The 24,475-nt window shown below is 35.8% G+C and overlaps 1 long non-coding RNA gene across 2 annotated transcripts in view; it reads right to left on the bottom strand.

Moving 5' to 3' along the window:
• The window catches only part of LOC112836255 (uncharacterized), a 1,106,139-nt gene extending 1,083,188 nt beyond the window's left edge, over window positions 1–22,951 (bottom strand). Inside the window, exons 1-2 of one of the 2 annotated variants that reach the window (XR_012374749.1) lie at window positions 22,848–22,951; window positions 22,185–22,292 (exon numbers count right to left, since the gene is read on the bottom strand). This is a non-coding gene — a long non-coding RNA (uncharacterized lncRNA). Of the gene's footprint in view, window positions 1–22,184; window positions 22,462–22,847 lie in introns of those variants that run through there. The other variant, XR_012374748.1, reaches the window with a different exon arrangement.
• Window positions 22,952–24,475: the final 1,524 nt, after the last annotated feature.

Consider the following 24,475-nt stretch of genomic DNA (forward strand, 5'->3'; position numbering starts at 1 on the left):
ATATATATATATATATATATATATATATATATATATATATATATATACACACATATATATATATGTATATATATATATTTTGTTTGTTTTTGCTGAGACAGAAAACAAGATCTATAATTTGAAAATCCTCTACCCTAGGAAGCTGTTTTGATTGTTTTTCAAGTCATTTCTATCTCATTGTCATTATAGATTTCTCCTCTGTTCTTAAAAACATATATTCAGCACTTAGCCAAATCACATTATCATTAAAACAGGAAGTACTTAGATTTTTCCCTTTCACCCTGAAAAGAAGAATTAAACTCCCTTTTGAGCTGTGCTTGTATCTTTCCTACTAATTTTGAATCATTTACATTAGTTGCCACCAATTGTGTAGCATAAGCCTAAACAAGCATATTATATAATTTCCTTTACTGGTAATTACAGAGGATAGTTTCTCTCTGGTTTTGAGAAAGTTCCCTTAAAATTAAGAAAGGAGGAATTAAATTATACATGTTGGGGTGCCTGGGTGGCTCAGTCTTTAAGCATCTGCCTTCTGCCCAGGTCATGATCTCAGGGTCCTGGGATCAAGCCCCGCATTGGGCTCCCTGCTGAGCGGGAAGTCTGCTTCTCCCTCTCCCACTCCCCCTGCTTGTGTTCCCTCTCTCGCTGTGTCTCTCTCTGTCAAATAAATAAATAAAATCTTTAAAAAAATAAAAAATCAATAAATTGTACTTGTCTTGGGTACAATTCAACTGGGTACTGCTTTTGCAGTCTGTAGCACTGACACCAGAACTGCTTTTTTAACATTTCAAACTTTATTTAACTAAACTCAAAAAGGTAAAGCACCTATAAAATTATGATCACTGATTAATATCAAATCAGTCCAAATGCAAGCAAGGAGCTTAATATAGCAAAAATGAAGTGATGCTATTTATGCCTAAATTTTCAGTTAATTTATGTTCTTTGAACTGCTGATTGCCTTAAGAGAAGCAGAAACAAAAATGTCTTCAATAAATCGCTTCATTTCTCAAACAACCTAGTGTGTTGGAGTTTGGTGGCCGGCAGCCTAATGAGAATGAATGGTTTACAATCTTCGAGGACTGACCCACTTAGTCATTCACACCATCCACTGAATGGGAGACTGCTTCAGAAGTACAAGGTCACACCCTTGCCACAATTATTCTGTCTAATGAGGTATCCTAAGATGTCTAATGTTCAAAGGTGTGTGGTGAGGGCAGCTGAAGATAAAATATTTGGTATCCTTGCACTGAAGCACGGATATATACTCCTGAGTCCATCTTTGTCCCAGTATAAATTAAATGAAAAAAATGCCTCTTCTTTAAGGAATCATTTGCACTTTAAAGAAGTAAAAATGAAACGAATTTTATTTTCATGTTGTCAAGGAGTTGGAGGGAAACAACACTCAGGAGAGTTTTGTTAGTTTTTTTTCCCCAAAAAAGCTCAATGACAGGTTGACTTAATTATTCAAATAATAACTTTTTATAGTAGATAATTAAGCCATACGTTAACCTCAGAATTTAAAATAACCAATTTACTTATATTGTATGGTTCTCCTCTAACTCCATACAGGTACGATTTTTGGGAGAAAAAAATGAGGCTTAGGTCAAATCAAAGCATCCATTAACATATTATTGTCTCTACAGAAATCCATGCACGGTATTAATTATCTAGGCAGCTGATCTAAAGAAGTTTTTTTAATGTTAATTGCTCATTAAAGAAAATTAATGGTGAAAAGTAAATTAAAAATAAAAACAGAGATGAACTATAAAAGATAATGAGGCAATTTGCAACTAATTGAATAGCTTTACATGAATTTTCCCTCAAATAACCAATAATTACTTACAAATAAATTAGAAAACTATCTTGGCTTTAAATTTCTACAAAGTAAAGCAAACATAACTAGGACTTTTCAGAAAGCCATGTTTCCTTCTCAGTTGGATCACCAGATAAGCTGATCATCCACAGGCAATTTGGTTTTGTTTTTTGGCTCATTCTACTGAGTAGCATCTGAGTAATATCTGTGCCTTAAACAAAATTTTCCTACATTATTTAATACTTCTAAAACTTTTTAAATTTGATTCAATGATGTTATTATATATTTCTACAATAAATTGAAATTAGAATAGGACATGGGTGAATATTCAGCATTAGCTGTTTTCCAAAGCCCACTTAAAGCGCATTTTAAAATACTTTTTTTCTTTTTCTTATAATGAACAAAATGGCCATTTTTTCCCTTTTTTTATTATGTTATGTTAATCACCATATAAAATGGCCATTTTTATTCAAGATAGTGTTTCATGGTTTTGTCAAGACAAATACACACATCAATTGTTCAGCAACAACCCTTACTGTATGCATATAAATATAAACCTTTTGAAGTTGGTTTACCTTGTTGATTATTATGTTTCCAAATTGTGCATTCAGCATTTCCATGAACACTACGATCCTCCAACTTTATTCTACAATTTTAAATAATAAGTCATCAAGCAAAATCCAAATTATTTGCTCAGTTGTATGCTAAAGGATTATTTATAGAGTGACTTCCAACTATAAGTTTTCTGAAGCAAAGTCCAGCTAATATTTTGGTCACACTGACTTAATTATTGGTATCTCCACAGCGTGAGATCACTAACATTGACTTAGGAATGAGTGATCCCTGAAGACTTTCTTCCATTTATGACACTGAGATTGTTTTATGCAGTGAGAATCCTCACATGTCCTACAAGTGTCACTATATGAATAATAGATTTCCAAGGTGTAACTGAAAAATTCCTTCCCTATTATGAATTATTTGGTGTAATGTAAAAGTTTCCTCCACCAAATAAGGACTGTTTTCTCTTCTTTTCCTGTTTTAAAGATTATTCCTAGTTATAGTTTTCTTTCGCACACCAGGGCTGGAGCTTAGTTGAAGTCTCATCCCGAGTGATTATAGACCTTTCTTTGCTTGAAAGTGAGAATGCTGAAGGGATGAATTATCAATGACAGCGTTTTCATGTTGATCACAGTTTCTCTTCTCTGTGAGTTCTTTGGTATGAATAAAGTTTAGTTCTGTGGCTACAGTTTTTCCTACATTTGTTAATTCATTTAAAAAATGTTTATTAAAATATAGTTGACAACGTTACATTAATTTCAAGTATAGAACATAATGATTTTATAACTCTATACATTATGCTGTATTCACAAGAGTAGCTACCATCTGTCATCATATAATGCTATTTCAATATCATTTATTATATTCCCTATGCTGTACCTTACATCCCTGTGACTTATTCATTACAAAACTCTAACCATAAAACTCCACTTTAAAATATTTTTTTCTAGGGATGCCTGGGTGGCTCAGTTGGTTAAGTGTCTGCCTTCAGCTCAGGTCATGACCCCGGGGTCCTGGGATCAAGTCCCACATTGGGCCGCTTGCTCAGTGGGGACCCTACTTCTCCCTCTCCCACTCCCCCTGCTTGTGCTCTCTCTGATAAATAAATAAATAAATAATATCGTTAAAAAGGAATTTTAAAAAATAAAAAAAATACTTTTTCTACAAGCTAGAGCTACTTTATTGGGGGGAAAAAAGCTAGTATACCAGAGCTCTTTTGTCATAATAAATTTAAACCTTTAAAAATTAAGAACATAATATGATGATTTCATGTAATAGGCAGAAAAGTGCATATACATTGATTGAGCATATCATAATTAAGGACTATACAATCTAAAAGAGAAAGGACCACATACCATTACCTCCACCCTTTTATGCAAGTGATTTGTAGTATAGTTCTCAAAAATAAAGCTACTTTCCTTTCTAATTTTATTTTATTATGTTATGTTAGTCACCATACATCATTAGTTTTTGATGTGCTGATGCATGATTCATTGTTTTTGTATAACACCCAGTGCTCCATGCAGTACGTACCCTCCTTAATACCCATCACCAGGCTAACCCATCCCCCCACCCACCCACCCCTCTAGAACCCTCAGTTTGTTTCTCAGAGTCCATAGTCTTTCATGGTTCATCTCTCCCTCTGTTTCCCACCCACTTCATTTTTCCCTTCCTTCTCTAATGTCCTCCCTGCTATTCCTTATGTTCCACAAATAAGTGAAACCATATGATAATTGACTTTCTCTGCTTGACTTACTTCACTTAGCATAATCTCCTCCAGTCCCATCCATGTTGATGTAAAAGTTGGGTATTCATCCTTTCTGATGGCTGCATAATATTCCATTGTATATATGGACCACATCTTCTTTATCCATTCATCTGTTGAAGGACATCTTGGCTTTTTCTACAGTTTGGTTATTGCGGACATTGCTGCTATGAACATTGGGGTGCATATATCCCTTCTTTTCACTACATCTGTGCCTTGGGGAAATATCCAGTAGTGCAATTGCTAGGTCATAGGGTAAGATAGTTTCCTTTCAAATAATTTTCTTGTAAGCTTCCATAATCACAGTCACATACACACAAATATACATGTACTTACATGTTCGTTTTCTGACTTAACCCTACACAAATTCATTAAAGTACATAATAAGATATTTGCTTTACAGATAAGAAAAGAGAAGTTTGCTGATATTAGTAACTGGCCAATGGTCAAGAATCTAGTAATCAGTACAACCTAGATGTGATCTGAATTTGACTATTTTGAAAGCCCAGTTTCCTTATCGAAATGACTATTAAACAGTACATTTAAAAATAGTGAACTACTTATTTTGTAATCAAATTTATTATTTAGTTACAGAACTTACATTGAATACAGAAGAGAAAATTGTTAAAATTTCCAAAAAGCACTTAATTATATTTATATGTAACACATAACATATACATTACATATATATGTGTGTATGTTAATTTACTCACATTTACTGTGTCCCTGTCAAACACAGGCACTAGATTTGGGACTTATAGTCTGGCAATTACTAAGATAAATTTTTTCCTAAAGTAATTTTGTGTGTGTGGTTATAAACAATGATAAATTTTTAAAGGCAGTATAAAGTAAAAGGAATCAAAAAATAAGCAGACATGTTTAAATGCCTTTAGAATATTTCCTATGGGTTTCCATAATATAATATGTAAATTAGTTATTTTTATTAAGGCAGAGCCATAATTAAATTTATCTATGACTCCAAATTGGTGTAATGATATACACCTTAAGGAGCTGGTAGAATATAAAAAATGAAAAGCTGGTAGTCAAGAATGAAAGTTAAAGAAAAGGCACACATATATATGAGAATTGGCTGAACTCTGTTATTTGTTCAGAGTATTTTCATTTAATATTAGAAAAACATTTGGCTACATTGCAATGAACATGAGTATAACATGAACAAACCATGGGATATTTGACTCATAATAAAGACCAAGTCTTAGGTAGGATTTGTAACTTTTGCCAAGTAAATCAAATTAAATATGAAAAACTTGCAGGTGCTTTTAAGAGGTCTGCTCCAAAAAGCTAAAAACCTTATATAACTATCTTTGTGTGATGGTTATTAAGAGGCTTTCTCAAAGATACATAATAATCTTTGATTTTTTTTTGTTATTATGCATATCAAATGAGATACCAAGGATTGCTCAAAAAAACCCATACTTTGTTACCAATAGCACAGATAGTAATAAGGACATAAAGGGGCTCCCCAAAAATTTCTCCCCAAAATATGTTATTATTTGTTACCAAGACTGCCATTTAAATGTTTAGCATGTGCACATGTTAAATAGTTTACATATAGACTGTAATTTTTTATTTGATTTTGTTTATTGAAAGCCAATTTATAACAATCTATAATTTGTATAAATATACTGTGAGCACTGTTAGGGTTTTAGTCTTCAAATGAATTTACTAAACTAATGCAATGATCTACCATTTGACCCATGAATAAAAACTGGCATTTTATTAACACTGAAATAGCAAATCAACAGAAATTGGAAAATGCAGTTGGATTCATTTAATATCCATTTTAAAATAATGCATGACTTGAAACTTTTTTAAGGAGTTAAAACAGCTCATTTTAGATTAGAAAATATTTTTAATTAAAGCACCCTGCACTTCAACAGCAAGTTCCATAATATAACTGCAATGGTAAGCAAAGATTTCATTAACTTCCACCAGAAGTCTCAGATTTAGGAATACCGACTGTAATTAGAAAAATTAAAGCTACACTTCAGAATTAATTGAAATTATTAAAGTGTTTACTCTTGCATTATTTACGGTGAGAATGTCAGCAAAAAGCACTCTATACTTTCTCATAAGTAATTCTACAGTGTATATTAAGAACATAACATAACTTCCATTGAATATTGGGTCTTTCCAGGTGGGCCTGCTATAAGCTTTCAATTTATGCTGATTCTCTGGAGAACTTCAAAATAATTCTCTGGGAGTGCATGAAAGCTAATGCATTCCTGATGGATGGGTGTGATGCAAGATATAGGCATTTGCAGTCATCAAATCTACCAGCAGGATTCACCGGAAACTAGATACTCTTATCAGACAACTGCACTGTGGATATAGTGACCAGCAAGACACAGATTGAGGTTCAGTTTTCTAAACTTAGACAATTTTACAAAACCTGAAGAGACATAGATTATAATTATAAAATATGAATTCTATGTTTTTATTAAGTCATTCTTTGATTCCATCTTGGACATTCTTTTCAGTTTTTCATAAATATTATGTGTTTTGAATTTCCTAGCACAAAGTAGATTTTTCTTCAAAAAAAGAACTGACCTGTTGTCATATTTTAAAGTAAGACCTTGCCCATGATTTATTTTTTTTATTTTATTATGTTATGTTAATCACCATACATTACATCATTAGTTTTTGATGTAGTGTTCCATGATTCATTGTTTGCGTATAACACCCAGTGCTCCATTCAATACATGCCCTCTTTAATACCCATCACTGGGCTAACCCATCCGCCCCACCGCCCTCCCCTCTAGAAACCTCAGTTTGTTTCTCAGAGTCCATAGTCTCTCATGGTTCATCTCCCTCTCCGATTTCTCCCCCTTCATTTTTCCCTTCCTACTAACTTCTTCTTTTTTAAAACATATGATGTATTATTTGTTTCAGAGGTACAGATCTGCGATTCACCTGTCTTGCACAATTCACAGTGCTCACCATAGCATATAGAGTCCCCCATGTCTATCACCCAGCCACCCCATCCCTCCGACCTCCCACCACTCCAGCAAGCCTCAGTTTGTTTCCTGAGATTAAGAATTCCTCATATCAGTGAGGTCATATGATACATGTCTTTCTCTGATTGACATATTTCACTCAGCATAATACCCTCCAGTTCCACCCACGTCATTGCAAATGGCAAGATTTTATTCCTTTTGATGGCTGCATGGTATCTGCTTGGCATTCACTCACATAGCAAGGAAAGATTCACTAGCATGTAAAGAAAATGAAGGTGAAGAAAGAACAACAACATTCTAACAACTGTCTTCCAAGTGTTACTTTTTAGGTGATTCTCCACAGAAAATAAACCAAAAGTATACAAAAATCCAGTCACATTGTTTATTGTAAGGAAGTCGGGACTGTCGAGTTACCTGGGTTCTTTTTTTTTTTTAAGATTTTATTTATTTATTTGACAGAGAGAGAGAGCACAAGTAGGCAGAGCGGCAGGCAGAGGGAGAGGGAGAAGCAGGCTATCCACTGAGCAGGGAGCCTGACATGCGGCTCGATCCCAGGACCCTGGGATCATGACCTGAGCCGAAGGCAGTTGCTTAACGGACTGAGCCACCCAGGCGCCCCGAGTTACCTGGATTCTAATTTTCACCTTTACTTCTGAAAAATTAATTATAAGAATTTGTCATGTGACATCATGGGGCCCCTTCTTCCCTATTAGTGAAATCAAATGCTTTGCACTAGATTTTTTTTTCTTGCTAATCCAGACTATGGTATAGATGACAAAACATTTAAACTACCTGTTCTAGATTCAAAAGGAAAGGAGAACAGTGCAGGATATAAAGAGAAAAAGGAAGATACTGTAAGCTATATCCAATTTTTATAAGATGAGGAGTGAATAGGTAAGGCAGAGAATATTAATTCCTTCAATATCTGTTTTTCCTCTTCCTCCTTTCAATAACAGCAACTCCCAAATTTTATTTAATTTTTTTTAAGATTTTATTTATTTGACAGAGAGAGAGACAGTGAGAGAGGGAACACAAGCCATGGAGTGGGTGAGGAAAAAGCAGGCTTCCCACCAAGCGGGGAGCCCAATGCTGGGCTAGATCCCAGGACCCCAGGATCACGACCTGAGCCAAAGGCAGACGCTTAACAACTGAGCTACCCATGCGCCCCAGCAACTCCCAAATTTTAGCTAGGTACATGACTACTCAGTTATGTCTTACATTTCCAAGCTTCCCATAGAGCCAGGTACGACCATGTGACTAAATTTGATGGCATTAGAATGAAAATTCCCTTAAAGCAAACTATTTCCCTTGACTTCCTATTTCTATATGATATAGATCTGACATGCAGATGAAGATGATTCTCTAGGTCATAGCTGAACAACAAAATGGAAGAAGCCTGGGTGCAAAAATGCCCCTATGAAAATAGTGCTATCCCATTAGGCTGGCCCACTCACCTTAGAACTATTAAGTGGGAAAAATATATTTAATTTCAGATATTTTGTTTTGGGGTTTCATGGTTACAGCAGCTTAGTCTGTAATCTAATTTGTATAATGTTGTTTAAATCATATTTACTTTGCTACCAATTTATTTTTTGCAGTGTAGCATGCAGGTTAACAAGGACTTTAATTTTATTTGATTTTATATCAATTAGGAATCCTGATATATGATGCAAAATATAGGGGAAGGAAGGGCCTTAGAAATTTTAGACCGGTTATCTCACAGAAAAAAAGACAAACATATGACTGATTACCATGATAAATATTCCAACATTTTTTCTAAAGTTTGGTCATGAACATTTTATAATTTTCCAAACTATCCCTGTTGAGTTACTTAATCAGAGAACTCAGTTCTAACATCTTACAGATTGAAATAATTCAAGATTATTCTACCTTCAAGCCCTCTTCCCTTCAGTTCTGTGACATTTTTACCAATAACAGAACACCTTGATTCTTTCCTCGTCTACTCACAAGCTTTTACACCTTCTGAGTTCTCTCAGTCTCCCAACAGATTCCACTTAATAATTATCATCTTTAGTCACTAACACAAAGAAGCAGATTCCCCAATGAGTTCTTCAAATCACAGAAATATTTCAATACAGGTAAAATCAACATTTTCACAGTTAATCACATTATTTTGGATCTGTGGTCTAAAGAAGGTGTTCATGCAATATTTTCAAAATAAAAATTAAAAATCCTGATATGGACACTGTGACTACATTACTTACTTTATCTGATGATATATCACTTTAAAATCTGGAGTACTTTCCTAAGGCAATCAAAATTTACTAACTTAAAATCAATGATTTTTTCCAAACCATTATGTAAATGAATTTCCTTTAAAAATGTCTATTTAGTAAATACACAGAAAATTGCTCAGATGTGATCTAAATATCCCACAAAGGTTTTTTTGGCTTCTTTTATAAGAAATATCAAGGCTACATTAAAAAAAAAATACATACTCTTTCCCTTTTTGAACTGCAACATTCCCTTTAAGACAGACTTCATGTTGCATACAATGCATGTCCCAAACCAAGAAAGTATACCCAAATTCTTAAGATTGATGTCAGTAAATACATAAGTGCCTTACTCAACAGATGTTACAGTAGCATCTCCTACAACAAAGAGCTGGCATTCAGCCAAGCTATGAGCAGCAAAGCCTGTGCCTATGGCGGCTGGGCTACAGTAAGAAACTCACATAGTGCCAAGATGGTAAGCCAAGAAAGGCTGACCACTTTGGAGCTGGCAGGGGAAACATGACATAAAATTTTGCTAGAGATCATTACTTTGTATGGCAGATACTGGCTGCTGCTGGGAAGCAAAAGAAACTGATCAATTCGTTGTGAAGAAGTAATATAGTAGGTGGTTCATCTTGAGCAAAGCCACAAAGCAATAGAGGTCCCTCAAAAGTTGGCATTCTATTGTATATGTCATTGGCTGAAAAGGATACTCAATATACTCTGAAATAAGATTCAAAATTAATGTCTGAAGGACACATATATATAACATCACAAAACGTGAGACAGTCTCAACAAGGAAAATGCAGTTATAAATTTCCATCATCATTATTTTCATCATAAGCCACTTAAATTACTCAATTTTTAACTTCAGTGTATTTATACATTTATTACAGAATATGTGGGGTGGTAGAAAGAAGGCAAGAAACAAAGATAAAAAGATTGCTTGCAACCTGGGTTATAAAGGCCACTTTATGTCACACCGAAATTTTTTTTTAAGATTTTATTTATTTATTTGAGAGAGAGAGAATGAGAGATAGAGAGCACGAGAGGGAAGAGGGTTAGAGGGAGAAGCAGACTCCCTGCTGAGCAGGAAGCCCAGTGTGGGACTCGATCCCGGGACTCCAGGATCATGACCTGAGCCCAAGGCAGTGGCTTAACCAACTGAGCCACCCAGGTGCCCCTACACCGAAATTTTTTTAACATTATACTTCTTTCAGTAAAGAATCTTTTAATGTTTTAAGCATGATCAGATTGGCAGGGAAAAGAATAGAATTGAGGTAAAGGTAGGGAAATAGGAAATAGTCATATAGTTAAGATTTGTTCTATGGACTGAATGCTTGTGTTTTCCCAAAATTTGTATGTTGAAACCTATTGGATGGCAATTGGAGGTAAGAATTTTAGGATGTGGTTTAGATCATGGGGATAGAACCCTCACAAATGGAATTTGTGCTCTTATAAAGAAATGGCAGAGGGTTCCCTTGCTCCTTCCGCCATGTGATAACACAGCAACAAGAAGATTGTATATGAACCAGAAAATGGACTCTCACTAGATAAAAAATCTGCCTGTACCTTAATCTCAGACTTGCCAGGCTCCAGAACAGTGAGAAATAAATTTCTGTCGTTTATAAGCCACTTAGTCTACGGTATTTTCATTATAGCAGCCCAAATGGATTACAATTTGGTAAGACTCTGAAGCAAAGTTATGGCCAGGGGAAAGATTTGATTAAAAAAAATATGATAAATAAAAGGTGGACTTTACAGAGCTTAGTGACTGAAAGGTATCATTTTATAACAGGACTCCCACAGAGCTAAATGTGGACACTGCCACAAATTTGATGAGACAATCTAGACTTCTAAAAAACTTTACTCACTTGAAGTTGCAAATTTTGCTTATTTTAGCTAATTACCAGTACTTACTACATCTGTTTGCCTTTGGACACCCAATCCAAGATATGTTGCTCTACTCACATCATTAATCCAAATTAAATTGTGTATAATCAGTATAGTATATTTCAAGAATAATTGGGACCACCTGCTTAAAAACACTTTGAACCTAAAGATTATGTCTTCCTTCTTTGTAAATTGCAAAGAAATAAAAGGATATTACCGCCAATGTGTGAAACATTTCTAGGCATCTTTGTTTCTCATTCTTGACCATTATTCCTCTTACAAGTATTTCAATGACAGGTGGCCAAACCCTAGCTTGTAACAAATAGTTTAATAGTTTAGCAGTTCTGTGAAGGTCTCCAGTGGACAAGTCTGTATCATCAAACTACCCAGGATGGCACATTTCCACTCCTCAATTCTCATTTACAACTGAAAATTCACTAAATTTTCTTGGCAAGTAGTCAGAACACACAAAGGAAAAAGACCTTAGGAAGACCCTAGGGGGTTAAAAGATAATCCAATTACACTGTTTGCTAAGTGTTTCTGTATCTTTCACACCTGAAAGGAAGATGTTTGAACCTCTTGAAATATGAGTCATAAAACAACTTTAACTTTCTATTTTTGGTATTATGTATTCCTCCAGTATAGGAAAAAAAAACATTTTTATGTGTTTTGCCATCTTGTGGTATTAAATAAAATTATAACTTGACAAACATATACCTAAGACATAAGAAGTGTTGATTCAATAAGCTGAGAAAGAGCAAAGCTAATGTTTTATTTTGTTTGATTTTTAAAATGTCACACGGCATTTCTGATAATTTTACAGAAAATCAAAGATATTTCTCCTTTCAAAATTAGGGCACCAGATTTCCCTCAATATGAAGCATTTCTCATATATTAGAAACCCCATAAATGTTTACTGGGGATCACTTTATTCAAGCTTTCTTTAATTTAGTTAATGTAGAGGTAATGGCTTAACTTTTCCATTCTTATAATCTGAAGGCTAAATCATGATTTATGCTGTAACTCATATTCCTTCCATTTATTTTTCAGTTTCAAGTAAGCAGTCATACTAAAATTTGAAAAACATGATCAATATACCAGAAAAAATAAGCAAATAAAAGTAGTTTACTATTACAATCAAATTAAATTTACAACAAATTTAACCCAATACGATGCAATTGGGTAAATAATACCCAGACTACATGGCAAGGAGGCATAAGGAGTAAGAGTTCACACAAATAATTGTAATTAAGATGATTCTTACAGGATCAATTTTTGGCTTTCCTCTTCTCACTTATTTCTTTAGTGCTTATGATTAGTATCCCTTACATTATACTTTGCACCAGTTAATCAGGCCAGTCTCATTTCAATATTATGGGAATTGTGCATCAAAATATTCTGAATAATATTCCCTGACAGATAAGCCCCTCTTGACACTGAATTTAACTCCACAGTGCACCCAAAGCTCACCTCCCCTGTCTTTGCATTTCTATTCCGCTATGTCTTTTACATAGCACAGAGTGACTCAAGCATCTTGGTTGAGTCTCAAAAAGTATGGCTCTTGGTCACCAGTCACCAAGTGCAGCAAGGCATGTAAAACAGCTGGGACTGCATAAAATCACGGCCAAGAAGCTACAGAGGCCTGAATAGTGGGAACCACTTGGATCAGTCTACTCCTGGAAAGGGCCCTGAGGTTGGAGGGTACACTAGAGAAAAGCAAAGAGCACATCAGGTTCTCTTTCTACCAGATCAAATATTTCCAAGTAAGAAAAGGAATACACTCAAAAACATTTGTGCCATGCTTATCCACTAACTTTGGGGACAGCTATGTGGAGATAGATTGCCTTGATGTGTTTTGTCCCTGCTTCTTTCCCCTCAACAACACTTTGACAGTGTCCTATTCATGTATGTTATTTACTGACAATAATTCGTGTTTGTTTCATTTGAAAAGAACTGTACTATAAAAGCAGAACTGGGATCCCTCATTTTTTCCACTCTTGATATACAGAACCTATGGAGATCCTTTTGTATACTAATGTACATCGGGGAAAACATATAAATCAATGTGCCAAAATGTCAATATGACAAAGTGGTTTCAAATGTGGGATCTACAGCCAGAGGGCACAGGTGCTGCACTTGATATGCTACCTTAGGCAAGTTTATTTAGCTTCTATGTACTTTAGTTTCCTCATCTGTAAGTTAAAGATAATAATTGTACCAACTTCACAGGGCTGATGCAGGAATAAATGAATTAATGCATGTAAAGCATTTAAAATAATGACTGACATAATAATAAAAATAAAATAAAATAATGACAGGCATATATAATCAATAAATGTTAGCTAGTATAATTACCTCTATCTGAAGATATTTTCAGAGCTCATGAGAAGGTACTATGGCACACACACACACACACACAAAATCCAAAAACCCAAGAGAAAAATAAGACCCTGAGGCCATCTCTGATGAGGGAAAAAATTGCTTCCTTCTTTGAGTGCCATCATTAAGAAGTGATGGACTATTTATGTAATGCAGATTGTTTTATCAATGAGAGGGACAAATGAACTGTAAAGGAAATGTACAATACAAACAATGGCAATATCTATTTAAAAATCTTAACAACATACACTTTTATACTCTCATGTGCCCAACAGAGTCATCCTGTGTAATTACAACACTGGGTTCCCATTAAGGACAAAGGAAATGGGCAGAAAACAAACTTGGCAGTAGAAACTGAAATGAGAAAAGGCAGGCCTGTTAAGTAAGAGACAAAGGAAGCCTGCCCTAGGGGGAACCATATGATCTCTTCTGACCTAGCCTCCTAAGTGGATTGATCTCCAGGTTCAGCCTACATAAGATTTCACACCCAATCATTTTAAGATATTGCCTGAAATTCCTTTCTCTAAAAAAAGGGTGTGTATGTGTGTGTGCCTGTGTGTATACTGTATATAACATACCTACTGTTATATATATATTACAATTAGAATAATTCTTAAGATGCACTCCTTCAAAAAGCCAGTAATTATCATTGTGTTTTAGCAAATGTGTAATTTATGTTATTAAGTTCCCACAATGGAAGGGGTACATAGGAAGGTAGGAAGGTTTCAAGACCCTAAAAAACAACAGGAAGGCATGCCTTCCTGAGGGGCAGGGAAATGGGACACTGAAGTGCTGAATTCAGTCCTTGAAAGCACACAATTCTACCGCAAGAAAGCCCTATTGTCTTCAACCACACAGGTATAAATGATGAGGATAAGCCATGTCTTACAGAGCTAACCACATATGTATCCTAGGAGGAAATAAATGGATAACACATATGACACAGAATGAACATATCCATTCAGAGGAGAAGGCACCGGACATCCTAAAATTGCAAGCAATGATCCATTGAAGTAAATACCACGAATAAATATTAACTAAGAACTAATTCAGTATATTATATAATATAATGGGAAATAACAAATGGCAGGGAAAATGTTCCTCTTTGTGATGTTCATAGCCCAGCATTAAAATTTAGAAATATAAAAGAGCCTTTGAGAGTGAAACAATACATTATATTGGCACTGTTTTTCAAATGTTCCTGTTAAGTGGTATGGACAGTGAAAGTTTGAAAAGGTTTTTAGAGGGAATACAAAGGGAAAGTCTTTAAAATTAAGTCAGAAATACTTCCATTACTTATTCAAGAGAAATCAAGAGGTAAATTTGTGTAATATTTTTAACTCCAAATATACATAACAATCCAAGTAAGTTTCTAAAAATTTAAATTACACTTTTGTCTTCCTCTTTGGTTATTTGATCCAATGTACATATTATAAGGCCTTTTATGAAAATAACACGCTCATCAAAATGTACAGGCAGAATTTCTTCTCTTTTCTCTGCCTGTTCTCTTTCCTGAGAAAACCAATGCACTTCTATGATGCTTTGGTTATAGGCAGACTAACAACATGAGCCTTGACCTTAACTTGTATTATATCCTATGAATTTGGAAATATGGGAGACTGATACATAGATCGTGAACTGCTACAGTGGTCTGGAGATTTGCTGGAGCTTCCTGTTCTTGTAGACATGAGGATGGTATAGTGATATGCTTACCATGCCTTACTGCTTCTCTAGAACTTTGGAGAGTGGGGCACCTGAAAAATTAGCATTGGAGCAATACAGCTTTGAAGATGATGAAGGGTGTCAATTAATTCCAGTGGAATAGAGCATAGCCTGCCACTGCTAAGTAAGCAACAGGGATTCCACTCAGCTTCCATAAAAGATGGTTTTGACTCAGGATGACAGCGAACGAGAAGAAAAAGATGGCAAAAGAAGGCATGTACCTGGGAATTTTTCTATGACTTAAACAAAAAGATTCTTTGGGGAAATTCTATTTTCTCCATGGAATAAAAATAATCTTGATAATGGGGAAATATTTCATAAGAATATAGGATGGTCACAATTTAGGCAGCTTTATATTGCTAACTTATGAGCGTTTTAAGCACTGCTTGGTACAGGGGAGACTGAATAAATATTTGGGGACCAAATATTATGTTGTATACCCCTGACTACAGACTCTGCCTTGAAAAGACATATAAGTTAGGAAACAGAAGAGAATGTAACTTCCAGGAGTAGAAATATGACTAAGATACCTGAATTATTGAATTATTGTTCTGTCCTTAATTTCTGTGACAAAATCAAAGGAAGACATAAAGCAGATCCTGAACTAATAAATTGACCTTCTCAATGGCTCCAGATGATACAAGGTAACAATGGCATAAACTGGCACAATTTAATAAGAGCCAGATTCCTTGTTAATTTGATGGCCATTTACCCCAAAGTGAAAAGTCATATCTCTGATTTTGAAACCCATTTGTGGGAAAAATAAAAAGTGGAAGAATATTGCCTCTAGGGCAAGATTAACAAGTCTCTCCTTTCTCCATCCTCTCTCCTTTTCATCCTTTATTCTACTTCTAAGTAGAATTTCTGACCTTGATTGTAAAGATTCTAGGTCACTGTACTGGGACAACATTTCAGGAATAGAAACTTAAGTGGGTATTTTTCCACCTTGGACAAATGACCTAGACCACTTCATTTTAAAAACAGGAAGCATTCTATTGCTCTTGCTTATTTTTTTTCTGGTTTTGTATTCTAAATTAACCTTTTTTGGAATTGGAAGGAAGCTATGTTCTAGACCTTTGTCCTAAGCTATCAGGTCCATCTAACCAAAGGAATTGGAGTATATCCTGTGATACAAATCCCACGATGCATGTAATTAGCAGGTAAATAGTAAAAAGGAGTATGTGCACTCAGACTTTCCCAGCTTTGTTTTCTCATTTAGCTGTTGATGGGTCCCCTTTTGAATACAAACTACACTTGAGAAATATAACTTTGGATAATTTTTTAAAAGTATAATCCACAGCAGTTCCTATAGAGTAAATGAATTAATATACTTGCATAGCTGATTAGTTAAATAATTGCATGCTTAAAAGGAATTTTATGAAATTCACTAATTCTGTGTTTAAGTGTAATACTTTTATTGTTCCCTTACAAAGTAAATCAAATAGGCAATGAATGATAATAAGGTATCCAAGTTAAGATAATACATTTAATTTAACTTGAGATTAATGATGGCAGCTTTTAAGTAACTAACCATGTCATAATCAAATACTGATTTTTTTTCCTTTCCTTTTTTAGCACCTAATGTAAGTACCTATACTAAACCAGGGAAGTAAGGTCTGTAATAATAATGTGAAAGAACAGAAATTATGTTCTCTGCAATTCTACAATCTCAACCTTAAGAAGATTTAATTATTATAATGTGGTATTTAGAAAACATATGGGCTTATTAAACAAGGCAAGACCTTGGTAATATGGTATACTGTTGAACTTTCATTTGATTTAAGAATCAGTCAGAGAGCAAGTTGATATATCATACCCTAATGTATGTTATCTCTCTTTGACTATTCAATTATTACACATACACTTCTAAAATTTTAAGTGCACCATTTTCACTAAGTTCCATCTTGAACACCTGTGTTTAAACATACACGCACACACATGCACACAACCAAACACACAAAATGGAAAGCAAATAAGCTCTCTAATTAATCAGCTATATCTTGCATTCAGAAGTAAATAAATTTTAAATACAGCATGATTTCCCATTGTCCAGTGATTTAAAATATAAAACATTTTATGGAGTTAGAGGTCCACTTGCTACCACCCAAATATTTATATCAGAAAAGGGAAAGATTGGACATACTGATTCTCTTAGAGGGAAAATCTTTTCAATTTCATCAATTATATAACATGAATTCTATCTAGTAATACAATCTTGGTTTTCTATAAGAAAAGCAAGCACTCAAAATTAATATTGTATATATTCTTTCTCTGTGTTCACTTTCCATGATTAGAAGCTTTGTCAATATAAAATCTTTTTAGATAAATGTATCATACATCATCAATTGGAATTTTTATTAATAATTTACTAACAGGTATATAAATTATTATTTATGTATTTACCTGTCAATGTATCATCTTAGATACTACTGCTTTGTGATATAAGACCTCTCTGTGAACTTGGGAAGTATATGTCACCTTTGTAGATTTTAACCTCTGAAGTCTTTAGTTTCCTCTTTAAAATACAGGGGCTGAAATGAATTTTTATGTAGTTACTTCTAGCTGTGACAGTTTATAACACGTATCTCAGGGAAATAAAAACAATATAATTAAACTGTGCATATTTATCTAAACATGATATTGTAAAATAGAATATATAATAAACTAAGAGGAGAAAAAAAGGAAGTCAAAAGACACTATGCAATTTCATTTTTATCTTCTCATGACCTTTTGGTATTAAATAGAATAACAAATCCAAAAATATTTACTTATGTAATATTTTTTCAGTAGCTGGAGGAAAGGGTGGTTTAGAGGAATTTTAATCCACTGCCTTCCTTCCACACTCTCTTCCACATAAACATTTAATCCACATAACAACAGGGTCCAGTCACCTCCAATATGGGGGGACAATTTCCTTAGCTTTTCTCTAAACAAGATGGCTGCCGCAACTCCTCTTTGGGTTCTCAAGGTGCCACAGTATAATATAACAATTTGCTAAATGCTACTATTAATTATTTTACTAGTTATCTTGTTCCATGAGATTTTGGAATTTAAACTGTCTCAAATTGTAGGTCAATTTCTCTTTACTGGACAGAGGAGAAAAACCCAGGAGAAAACTCGGAGAGTCCAAGTTACCTCCCTGGAGTCACCCTGCCAATTATAAAGATGAGAGAAAAATTCAAAACATTTGATTCTACACTCATATAAGAGTTTACCTAATGAGCAATGTTCATTTTTGATTCTTCATTCATTTTCTTTCATTCAACAAATTTTTTTAAGGGTTTGAAAAAACATAACCATTATTGCAGGTACAGTTAACTTCCTCATTGATTCTACCAGTGGAAATTCATTTATTCTTTATGGATGCCAAATTGCTTTTGAACAGCCTGATTAAAATCCAGTGAACCGACAACAGTCATAAAAAATTTGCACTTAAATATATAAGGAGATAAATTCAAATGGCACTCAACTGGATACAAAATCCTACTCATCCAATTTTCACTATAACTCTCAAATTAGTATTATCAAATATATACTATCATATAATTTGCATTGTTAAAGTTTATTAAATTCATTATAAGTCCAAAATAATACTACTGAAATTACGTTATTTTCTCCAAACAACAGAGGAATCTTGAAATAAAGTTATTTGTTGTGTTAAATGTGAGAGATGCACATTGATATATTCAATGAGACAATTTTGAAAAATCACATTTTTTAGAAATTTCTAAAAACAGAAGACATTGGGTAGGTAGGTTTAAAATGTGTAGTATGCATCTCAGGTCACCTGTTATCAAATCACCACATAAAATCCATCCATTTCCCAACTACACCTATAATCCAGTCTTAGAAATGCAAAGATATCGAAAGTTAATCAAGGATACACCTCTAACTGCAAAACAATTTACCCAGTGGTAACCACAATGGTCATGTGCACTATTAGCCATTCCCAAAATTTTAACAGAGTATCTAGCTAATTATTTTATAATAATATTTTCACTTTTCTCTTACACTTAATATTACTAAAGAAAAACATTCTTTGCACTTGCAGTTTGCATCCATATCCAAATAGTAATACACAGGAGAGAAAGAATGTCATTCCACTGAGAGAAAAACAAAAATTTTAATAGTTCAGTCCTTTAGTATCACATTTAAATAACAATATTTTACTTTCTAAATCAATTGTTTTAAGTAAATAGCAATCATATATATCCAAAGGGTTCTATAAAATACATTTTGTGTTCCACAAAATCATCTTTAAGTTATTATAGTTACAGGACTAGACCTGTAAATTCTATGTTAATATTAAAGGAAAAGAAAAGTAGGTTTGCCTTCACCAACTGCAACTGTAAGCAAATGCAGGTATACAGCACTTTATTAGTAAGAACTCCTTTAGTAAGCACACGTTAGAGGAATTAATCATTCATTCCCTGCAGACTGCTTATGTATTTCATAGGGCCATTATCTGATCTGAATAACAAGAACAATTGCATAATAAAACACATTACTGCTGACACTAGCAACTTTATTTTTTCAACTTTAAAGTTGCAACCATCTCTGTATTGCATAGAAAACTTGTGGCAAAAAAAAAAAGAGAGAAAGAAAACAAGAAAACAAAACAAAACAAACCCCGACAATTTGATCACCCCGTCCAGTTTTGACTTTTTTGAAAGTGATCAAATATAGTATGTGCAAGCCTGACTAGAAATGGTTTTAATTCAGGCTATCTTCCTTAGCACAAAAACATAATTAGAACATAGGCAGAATGTGTGTCACATTAATTTTCATGTTAATTGTAGATCTTTGCTTTCAGCAATTTGAACAGGATCAACAATTCTGTCATGTCTTTCCTACTGTAGAAAAGTGTCTTATAATAATATATGTAATAACATGTTTGAACCACTCAAAAAATTGGCTATTTCAGTACACTCTTACCTTTTATTTTTTGATAATTGCTTTTTCAAACATCAGATATCCTTTCAGATATTTGAGGTCACAAGTTAGTAGAGGTCATATGCTTTACAAATCTGATCAAACAAGGGCTTAATTTTAAATTACTTGAATTCATTTTAAACCAATAGCAGAAATGGCAGCTGAGAATAGCAATACCTCTAAGAAAACCCATTTGATAGAAAATAAAGTAATATACAAGAAACAATGACATATGTTTCCTGAACGATTTCCATATATTATAACTTCATGTCAACAAATTCATCAACTATCCTACTGTTATTTCATTACCCTAAAAACTTATGTCCCAAGATATTCAGAGTTTTTGACATTGAAGAACCATAGCAACTCTAAAAGATCTTTCCTTTTTAAAACCATTGTACATTAGTTTACTCTTAAAATTTTAAAAATCAGTGACAAATGAATATTGCCACTTTTATATACTCATCTGAGTAAATATAAAGGTAACTTTTTTTTTTTTTTACTTTATCAGTATTGGCAATTAAATAGAAGAGAGCGCTTAGGTATTATTTGATGGTAAGGTGTTCTGTTGAAAAAAAAAATTCTGTGAGATAAGTGGCTTTAATTTTCAATCTGGTTCATAACTCTTAAAGATATTTGCTTGTAAAAGTGTACTTTACACTGAAACAGAAAATTGAAAGTTAAAGATAAAAAACTTTTAAAATTACTATTCTACACTAGTCGGCATGAATGCTATTATGTCAGATAACTTTGACTTTGTTAAAACTCAGCTCTGTTGTATCTAAATTGCAATTCCCATTGTATCTACTGTATATGTAACAATGAAAGAAGAATTAAATTCCGAGTCCATTTGGCAGTAATAAAGAAAAAAAATGCTGAAATGTTATTGATTCTCTCCCTCTGTGCAAAACAAACTGACTCAACTATATTTTTACTGACATAACACAAGGGTTTTATTTAGATATTACAAAATACTGGCAAATGCTAGACTGTATATCTTTTATTCTTTTTAAATATATCATTAACCCTTTCACAGAGAAAGGAAGAGTGTCCTACTTGTTTTTACAGAAATGCTGCAGCTACTGACATGGTGATGTTAGCCCCAAGAGGAATACTGCCTGCAAAAGTTTTTGATGCAGAGATATTCAGCCCTAGGAGACACCTTAAGCCTGTCACTAGCTGCTGAGTCCCTGTCACAGTTTATAACCTGCTGTGTCAAAGTCACAGCCTCAGCTCCTACCCTCTCCAAAGCACTTTTCACATTCCCTCTCTAAATTAATTTCATCCAAATTATCCAAACTAGCCTGGTTTCAGGATTTTCTTCCACATCTCATCTACCTACAGGCATTAGAAACCTCAACAGGATTTTCTCCCGGTCTTTCAAACCATCTTTATTAACTTTCCCTTGACCCAATTTTTTGGCAAGCTGTCTTCAGAACTAAAGATAAAGCAAGCAACCAAGTGAAGTCAGAGAAGGATGGGAGTTGGTGTGGGTTAAGGTTGAGGTGGAAGGTAGCAGGAGAAGTGAACCAGGTTAGAATTCTCAAGCTTTTTCTAGGTAACCATTCTTAAATCTTAGAACCAACCAACATTTCACAAGCCAGGCTTCCAACAGCCCTTAAACAATAAACGTTTAGAAATCAGATCCCCAGTAAGGTTCCCAATACTGAAGTCTTCTCAATGTTCTTCAAAAATAAATAAATAAATAAATAAATAAATAAATAAATAAATAAATAATAAAACAAATAAATAAAGAGCTTGGCAAACCACTTCTCAATTAAGAACTACTTAAGTTATATAAGTCAACTTCGTCCCCGGTAAAACGAACTGTGTCTATACCATCTGAAGGGAGAGCATTCAGTATATGCCTCACTTTAGAGAAAAGAAATACAAAAGCACAGTTTACTTACTAAAGCAGACGCTCCAGTCCTCCTTGGAAACCCTGAGGAGTCTTCTCTTTTCTTTCCTACCAGTCAAATAAAGAATTGTCTTTCTATTCCACACAGGCCCAGAATAAACTGCAAGAAAGAATAGCACATGCACAGCAGCCCATCGGGCTTTGCCTTGGGTAGGGTGCTTCAGGGGCTGTTTGTTTCAAAAGTGGGATCTTCTTTTTCCGGAGGGAAGGGGCAACGACCGAAGAAAATAAGGGCGCTCCGAAAGCTTGCTTGGGTCCTGAAAATTATTCTGAAGGCAAAGTACCTGCACTCTCTCCCCGCCGAGGCTGCCTGTCAGCGGCGCGCGAGGGGAGGAGGCTGAGGAGGAGGAGCAGCGGGAGGGCTCGGGCTGGGAGGGGGCCGCCGGGGCGGGGGGAGGCTGCTGGGTGGCCGGCTGAGCTGCCGCCGAGACCGCGGGGAGACGAGCGGCTGTCAGGGCGAGGCGTTGCCCCACGCGCTCGGGCCGCCGGGTGCGGGTGCGGGTGCTGGCGCGGTGGGGCGGGGAGCAGAGGCGGCGAGCATCTCCCGGCCGCTCCCGCACTCGCTCGCTGGCTCGCGCTCCCTCTTCCCCCCGCTCGCACACACAGGCACACACCCCACGTCTCCAGCAGCAGCCGCTCGGTCGCATGCACTCACCTGCATTTCCTTAACGAGCCACTTGATGGCTGCCAGCGGCGCGGGCCGGGCTCTGGCGAGCGGGAGCCGGGGCGGGGAAGACGTGGCGCGGGATGTTCTGAGCGCCAGCCCGGGTGGCGGCGGCGGCGGCTGTGCGGGAGTGAGAGCCAGGGCGGGAGGAGGGGAAACTGGGAGGCCACCACGCGCTGCCCGGGCTCGACCGAGCGGACCCCGCGACCCGTAGGCCGTGGCATGACCCCCGGGCTCCGGGATAAAGCAGTCCGCCCGGGGAGAGGAAGCTATTCCCGACCACTAAAGCCACAGAGGACTTGTCCAGGTGTAGATCCCGGTTGCGCTTCTTCAGGTGTTTGCGTGCTTTTGGTTATTTCGGTTTTTGTTTGGTTGCGTTTTCGAAGGGAAGCAGGCGGCAAGCGTTAGGGGCGGCGGGGTTAAAAATGCGGGGGGGGGGGGGCAGAGTTTTAATTTGCAATACATTTTTTGCTTATGAAGAGTCCACTTTAGTGAAGAGTAGGAAACAGGAGCAGAGGCTGCGTGGTGCAGGGTGCACTGCATCTCGGATACTGGATGTAGTTTTCAGTTGGGGTGCTTGGTAGCGTGGCTGGACTTGAGGTAGAGATAGGACTCTGTCAAGGCGGTAGTTGAGAAGGGAAAAACCTGTGAAAGTTGCTAGAAACTAGCCTCGCTTCTGAAGCGAGGACACGGACTGCATGGGGAGGAGGGGAGGGTTAGGTATTTCTCTACTACCTGATTAGGAGAATGACCAATGCCTCTGAGGTGGTGTATCACAGACTCTACAAACGTGGAAAGAGTAACTTAAATCCCCTGAGCAAAGCTAGAGAAGAGGATTGGAGCTAGGGAAGAGTAGGGTGGAAGAAATGTAACAGAAAACTTCTATCATTTTACCGTCATTTGTGTCTAATCAAAGGATGCAGCTGTGGCAACCAATGCTATCTCTCTTGCTAAAGAAAGAGCAATGTCACCACATTGGTGCTTTAAAAAAAACACGCTAAAATAATTATCCTGTTTATAATAATGCAACAGAAAGCCTTCCAGGTACCCTCTGGTTAAAGGTGCCCTAAGCACTGTGGAAGAAAATGAAAAGCAGTGAGCCATCTACTTTCCTTATATGTCCATGATCTAATAGCAGAAATGTCACTTTCTCCCAAAGGGAAATAAAGCTTAATCAATACATGTGACATTTTCCCCAGGGTCCTTTCACCTCTTTTCTTTTCATGTCTGCTTCATTGCCTGTCATGTCCCTTTGCTCTTCAGGAGTGACCCTTCTTCTGAACCCATCTCCTGCCAGGCTACCTGCTCTACCCCCTTAAACCTACTGAGCTCACCCATCCAGGAAGGTTCACAATCATTATAACGTAAAGCTGTTTTTGGAAATGATAGGATATAAACCAAAATGATTTCTTCTGTGTGTGCAAGTGTGTGTGCATGTGTACGTCTATCTTTATAATTATGCAAAGCACCTGCCCCCTTATGGTGTTGTCTGTGCAAGATGATGACTAACTCATTCTCTCTCCTAGTCTCTCCTTCTCTCCCTCCTTCCCTCCCTCCCTCCTTCCCCTTCTGCACAAATACACACCACTCCCTCCCGTCTCAGTTCCTTCCTGTCAGTG

Source organism: Callorhinus ursinus, unplaced genomic scaffold (assembly GCF_003265705.2).
Source record: "Callorhinus ursinus isolate GAN/ISIS: 27379988/994484 unplaced genomic scaffold, GSC_fseal_2.0 scaffold39, whole genome shotgun sequence".
NCBI lineage: Eukaryota > Metazoa > Chordata > Mammalia > Carnivora > Otariidae > Callorhinus > Callorhinus ursinus.